This window comes from Drosophila sechellia, chromosome 3L, assembly GCF_004382195.2.
Source record: "Drosophila sechellia strain sech25 chromosome 3L, ASM438219v1, whole genome shotgun sequence".
NCBI classification, from domain to species: Eukaryota; Metazoa; Arthropoda; class Insecta; order Diptera; family Drosophilidae; genus Drosophila; species Drosophila sechellia.
The window spans coordinates 26,433,727-26,440,454 of record NC_045951.1 but is presented as its reverse complement, the minus strand read 5'-3'; the positions used below and the strand labels follow the sequence as shown (position 1 = coordinate 26,440,454).

The 6,728-nt window shown below is 40.7% G+C and overlaps 1 long non-coding RNA gene across 1 annotated transcript; it reads right to left on the bottom strand.

Annotated features, from left to right (window-relative positions):
* Positions 1 to 3,523: 3,523 nt before the first annotated feature.
* LOC116800955 lies at positions 3,524 to 4,449 on the bottom strand. Its single transcript, XR_004361695.1, has 2 exons — positions 4,277 to 4,449; positions 3,524 to 4,189 (listed from the first exon to the last, which is right to left on the bottom strand). It is a non-coding gene; the product is annotated as an uncharacterized LOC116800955 (long non-coding RNA).
* Between the last annotated feature and the right edge of the window lie 2,279 nt (positions 4,450 to 6,728).

Here is a 6,728-nt window from a genome sequence, read left to right as displayed (position 1 = left end):
TAATAAAAAAAATAATGCTGTGATATAATTATTATTAAGAATTATAAAATCAATCTGAATCGGGACGAGATCGTGAACAGTTTCGATATGCAATATATGCAATAAAAAGAGTGTCTTATAATAGAATAAGTGAAAAAGTCTGCCACTAAAAAATATTAAATTATAATGAAATAAAAATTACATACTCGCGCATAAACGTGCATATAGCATGCGGTTCGGCGTGCATATTGCTTCGGTGTGTATATTAAAATAATGAGTAAGCTAGAATGTGCTTATTTGGCATTAAAACTAGGTGTTGTAGTGTATGCTACAAAAAAGGAGGTAAAAAGCTTACCTCCTACACCAACAGTCGGAATTCCATTTACTTTATCAAAAAATATGTAACATTTTAGTTGATTTTAGTGGATCGGATTATCTTGAATTATTATAATTTAGCTATTTCATCTTGTAACTCTTCATTTTATAAATTGATAAAATTGAAAAAATGATTGATAAAATCAGTTAACATTCTCTTGTTATATCAATAACTTTCACATGCTTGACTTGAATTTATGTCGGCTGGATTCCATTTCGATTGCAACTTAAATCAATCGTGCGCCTCAGTCAATTCCTGAATGCATGCTACTCGATACGTTGTCCAACGAGTGGAGTGTGAAGTAATCCAGTTAAGAACAATAGTTATATCTGTAAAATAACAAGGTCGAGATACTCAGATAGGGATTCATTTCTATTTATTTTTCATTCGCCTTCGTACTCCTAGCGAGGTAAAGACGTGACAATTAGAAAATAGTTTATTTGTTTAAACTCTGCACAAATCACAAAAAATCACCCACGAAGCGAACGGATCATTAATAATTATGTTTACAATACATAATAATAAAAGAAAATTTTTAAAAAACCTCTTCTGGCTTTGAAGCTAGGAAGTATCTATATTATTCAGTTAGGCTGTTTTTGTGTAAATAATTTTGTAACACTTACCTGAATTTGTCACCCAATCCGGGGTCAATCGCGAGTCTGAATTGTCGTCGTCGTGCCTTTCAAGTTTGGGTCGCGAAAAGCTGGTTAGCCTGATAGGGGAAACAACTCACATCTACGTTTAGTTGCACGTCCCTTCTGATCCCGTGGAGCTCCTCAGTTTTAGGTGACCCTACGTGTGTGAATACGTCAATAGTAGTGCCATCTCAATAAGCACCGCCAATTGCGGGGCAAGTTTCCGCAGTGGATTGTAGCCCGTAAAGGACACACTCTTGGGTGCGCACGATCATAACATCTGCGACCACCAGAACTTTAAGATTTCTATCGACTTGCTAAAAAAAGTTTTTGCCACGCTCACTCTTACGCCCAAAAACTGCCACTCTCACATTTTAGAAAAATGTTTGGATATTTTTTTATAATGTTCTTAGTCGTGTAAATTTCTATCGATTTGCCAAAAACTTTTATCCACGACCACTCTAACGCCCTAAAGCCGCCGAACTGGTCAGGCGCACACTTTGGAACAATTTTTTTAATTTTTTTCTCATTTTATTCCCCAATATCAATCGATGTCTCAGAAAAATGATTAAATTTCACGTTCTCATTCACACTAGCTGAGTAAAGGGTATCCGATAGTCGGGAAACTCGACTATAGCATTCTCTCTTGTTTAATATTGTATTTCTCCCCTCGTTTATGTGCTCGTTTCTATGTCGCGTAAGTCTTTTCGCGAATCATAGTGTGGCCGTGGGAGTCGCGCGATTTACCACTACACCTTCCCCACTCCCCCCGAATCGTCCAACGGCATCAAGGGCCACAACAACAACAGCTCAGCAGACCAGGAAAGGAATTTGATAGTCCTTACATGACTAAAACCCTTTGCATTTCGCCAGTCCGTCCGATTCTGCGGTCACTCGAACCGCATTAAATCGGTTTAACAAACTTCTAACTGTTGGCCTAAGTTGGCGCCTGAATTGGGGTGCTCATCTTAAATTAGCTTCCTATTCTAGTAGACTAATGTTAATTAATCAACCTTCAACCTTAGCTAACCGTAGAACTATACTTGAAACAGTCTTTATTTGTAAGCTTATTTATGGTTGATTGTCCCGATATGGCTGGTCGGCTAAGCTTCTTTGTTCCAAGTAGATTCACTAGAAACTATAAGCCCGTATTCTTAAATTATTGTAGATCTAACTATGCGTTACATGACTCTAAAGGAGTATTACGTTTAAACTACAATAAACTTCATCTTAGCATTTTCGACCAAATAAAGTATATATGTTCTTGGTCAGGATCAATAGCTGAGTCGATCTGGCCATGTCCGTCTGTCTGCATTAACCTCGAGATCTCAGGAACTATGAAAGCTAGAAGGTTTAGATACAGCATACAGATTCTAGAGACAAAGTCGCAGCGCAAGTTTTTTGACCCATGTTGATCCTGAACAAGAATATATATACTTTATATAGTCGGAAACTGTTCCTTCTGCGCCTGTTAAATACATTTCGCTACGCTCCGGATTTTTGTTGACGGGCCACGGATCGTTGAGGTCTAAGCAACACGCCCGCGTGTCTATGCTGTGATGATTTTGAAGACTGGCAACGCATGTTTGCTATATGCGGATCTGCGATAAGTCAATGGGCTCGGAATAAGACGCAAATATGGCCTTTGGGATGTCTCGGAGTATCACGGACGCGAAAGACAGTGAGACTGTGCATGCGGTCTCTTCCAAAGGCGGCAGGAAAGGATGCACCAAGGAGTGGCGAATGGGTTGTCAGTTCCATGCTGAAAGCCGAAACTGGTAACAACATCAGGTGTCTCCAAATCCGGGCTTGTCGGAGCCGAAAAAGGGGTGCCCACCGAGCCCAATCGGTACCATGGGATGAGCATAGACGGCATATCATGTTATGCCTGAAGTTTAACACACTTAACCAAGCCCCGCTCATGCGAGGTAGGTCCTCTTGTGGGAGTTTTATGGTGACTGTGGTTGCTTAAGCTAGACAGATCCCCTTCACCAAAGCGGGTTGCATTACCCGACAAGTGTGCAACCCAATTGGTACCTCTGAGTTCACTCTAGAGGGGGCGGTGGCTCATCGCTTTATTTGAACACACAGAGTAATATGCGCGTTTATGCGCATATATGAACGTCGTGGTTGTAATCATTCGATTGGAACACGCCACTTTAAATAAGTACAGAGAGATCTGTTACAGTATACCCTATCTCTTGTGGGAGTTTTATGGTGACTGTGGTTGCTTAAGCTAGACAGATCCCCTTCACCAAAGCGGGTTGCATTACCCGACAAGTGTGCAACCCAATTGGTACCTCTGAGTTCACTCTAGAGGGGGCGGTGGCTCATCGCTTTATTTGAACACACAGAGTAATATGCGCGTTAATGCGCATATATGAACGTCGTGGTTGTAATCATTCGATTGGAACACGCCACGTTAAATAAGTACAGAGAGATCTGTTACAGTATACCCTATTATAGTATACTCTACAAGTAACGTAGGTAAAGTAAAGTAAAGTAAAAACGTAAGTAAAGCTCAACAATAATATTAATTTAAATTCTATGAACTTTAATATTTTCAAAATTTACATTCATCAGAGTACGTGTGCGGTGGTCGGCAAAAGCGCCGCTCTCTGGCTGTTAAACATAAATTCGACAGACAGACGACAGAGCCAGCTCAAAAAGTCGTCTTCAAAAATCGTATGGGGGTACGCACCTTGTTATTCCTTGCTTTAAACCTTATCTGATTTCCTTTTTTTGAATTGGAAACACAGTAAGAAATTTTTACTTTCTGTGCACTTGACACATTAAAACTTTCGATTTAATTAAAGGGGTACACTTTCTCCACGACGACATTCCTCCATTTTCTACGAGGAATGACCGAATTAGACCACTTCTTCCTGCGCACCACTTCTCCTTGCGGAGCAGCGTGGATAGATACTCATGTGCCCATCGTTCCTAAATCGATCTCTTAACATCCGTGCGACACGCTACGGCTTTCTTGTGCTTCACCTATCAGGCGTATGTCCGTCGTCGCCGGGAAGATCGGGAACATTTGCTATTCCTTTCAGATTGTTATACATCCTGGTCCGCCGTAACAGGCAGATAGGTCAGAGGGCAAGAATTAACTACATTCTCGGCTTCGACGAGAAAGATCTCCAGCAGGAGCTTCTTAAGTATCATTTTCTGCTCGACGATCAAGGGTGATCACTGCCTGATGAGGGATTAAGAGAAAAAAGAAAAAAGAGAAGAAGATTTAATCAATAATTATATTTATGTGTAATAAAACAAGAAAGCATACCGGAATGTTTGAGTGAGTGTTCACTGTAGGGGAGTTGGAGCCGTCCTAGTCGGTTGTAGCGACACCGACGTGTGAATAATGGGTGATGAAGTTTTTGCCACGCACACTCTAACGCCCCAAAACTGCCACGCCCACATTTTTGAAAAATAGTTGGATAAAGCTTAAAGCTGTTGAACGGGTCGTGCCCACACTTTGGAACATTTATTAAATTTTTTTCTCATTTTATTCCCCAATATTTATCCATATCCCAGAAAAATGATTAAATTTCGCGTTCGCAATCACACTAGCTGAGTAAGGGGTAGCTGATAGTTGGGAAACTCGACAATAACATTCTCTTTCGTTAAATATTGTATTTATACCCTCGTTTATGTGCTCATTTCTATGTCGCGTAAGTAACCAGAGTTTATTGCTCCTCATTTTTCCGTTTATTGAACATCTCGGCGAGAAAGTGTTCCAGCAGTAAGGTCAAATAAACTGTATAATAGAATTCTCTAACAATAGTACCCAAGTGCACTCAGTCAGCCGACAATATCTCAAAAGATGAGTTGGAGTTCATTTTCGAGATCTCCTCCCGAATAGAGGATTAAAGCGTTACGAGAATGTCATCATGCTTCTCAGGCAAGTTACTTTCGATTTAATCCCAATCAAGTTCCTAAAGCTTGTTGACAATTTTTCTAAGTGTTTGTTGAATCATCGATTAGCTCCTTTTTTTTCATGTTTTGATAATTTATCGAATCTTCCCTTTTCTAACAAAGTTTTCAATCGTATTCTAAACTAACTAAATATCAGTTTATGAAATTATTCGTGCTGTGTGGCCAAACAAATTTAACGCTGGGCTGGTTGGTCTTTCCGGTGCAGTCGGCTTTGGCTGCATACTCGAATAAGCTTTCTTGCAAGAGGAGTTGGATGTGAGGCTAGTTTTTCACAGTATTTTACTTTCTTCTCTGCTATTGTCTCAATGACAAGTTTTATTTGTAAGTCTCTGTGTATATTCTCGTTCCGAAGATACCATGGATGATTCTCAGAATCCTAGACTGTGCTCGCCGTTCTATGTCGATGTTGCTTCTCGATGCGTTGCCCCATAGCTCAGAGCCATAGGTCCATATGGGTTTTAAAACGGAGTTATATAAAAGGACTTTGTACTCCAAGCTTAGGGGAGAGCGAACGTTTATAAGCCAGTGTAGATCCCTTGCTTTTAGTCTGAGGGGCGTCGTCTTGGCTTCTATGTGTTTCCGCCAGGTGAGCCGCTTGTCCAGATGAATACCTAAGTATGTAAGTACGGGTGGGTTTGTTTGTTAAGGGTAAATGTTACCTGTTTGAACTTTTCTTCATTTACTCGTATGCGCCAATTTGCAAGCCATTGCACAAGTTAGATGGCATGCTAGTTGCATCGTAGCTTTTACTGATCATCTGGATCGACTTAGTATTGCAGTGTCATCAGCGAATGTGGATATCGTTAGTAGTTTGTTGGGACTGAACTGCATCTAACAGCGAACACTCTTTTATATAGGTAAGGTTTTAGAAACTTATGTATGTTTTGAGGCAGCAGCTTAATTATTTTAAACATAAGTCTATTCAGCCATACTCTATCGAATGCTTTTGCAACGTCAAAGAATAGAGCTGTGCAATATTCCCGGTGTTCAAAGGCAGTGCGAATTTCTGTTGTGATGCGGTTAACCTGTTCAATGGCTCCATGTTTTGCCCGAAAACCAAATTGGTGCGATGGGAGTGTTTTGTGTGTTTTGAGGTGGGGACTGATGCGTAGCAGCAGCACTTTTTCAAATAACTTGGATAGACAAGTAAGTAAGCTTGTGGGCCTGTATGATGATGGCTGTGTTTTGTCTTTTCCAGGCTTAGGGATCATAATTATAATTGACTTCTTCCACTTTTGAGGGAAGTATCCAATTTTAGTAATTGCGTTGAAGAGCAAGCAGATTCGTAGTACTGCACACATTGGGAGCTCGATCATCATTTTCGGTGTTATTAAGTCGTAGCCAGACGATTTTCCAGTCTTCAGTTGCTCTTTAATGTCTTTCGTTATCTCGCTTGGCCGAAATTCTACAGGATTTTATGGTGCTAAGTTAGATGCAGTTAAAGGCGGGAGAGTAAATGAGTTAGTGGCTGGGTTTGGTTGAAATACTTTTTTAAGATGATCAGCGAAGACTCTTGCTCTGTCCGCGAGACCAGTTTCCTGTAGAGTTACGGAGAGGTACAACCGTTTTTGTTGGTGCCTGTAGGTAATTTACTCTTTGCGCCAGGTGATCTGTGCTCCTGCCACTCCCTTCGATGTCGTCGTTTTTCAAGCACTGCATGCATGGTGGTCTTGCGGAGATGACGCTTTTGCTGCTGTGACAATGTCTTGACATTGATTAATTTGCTGGTGATATAAAATCAATACTTGTCACAGCAGCAAAAGCGTCAACTCCGCAAGACAACCATGCATGCAGTGCTT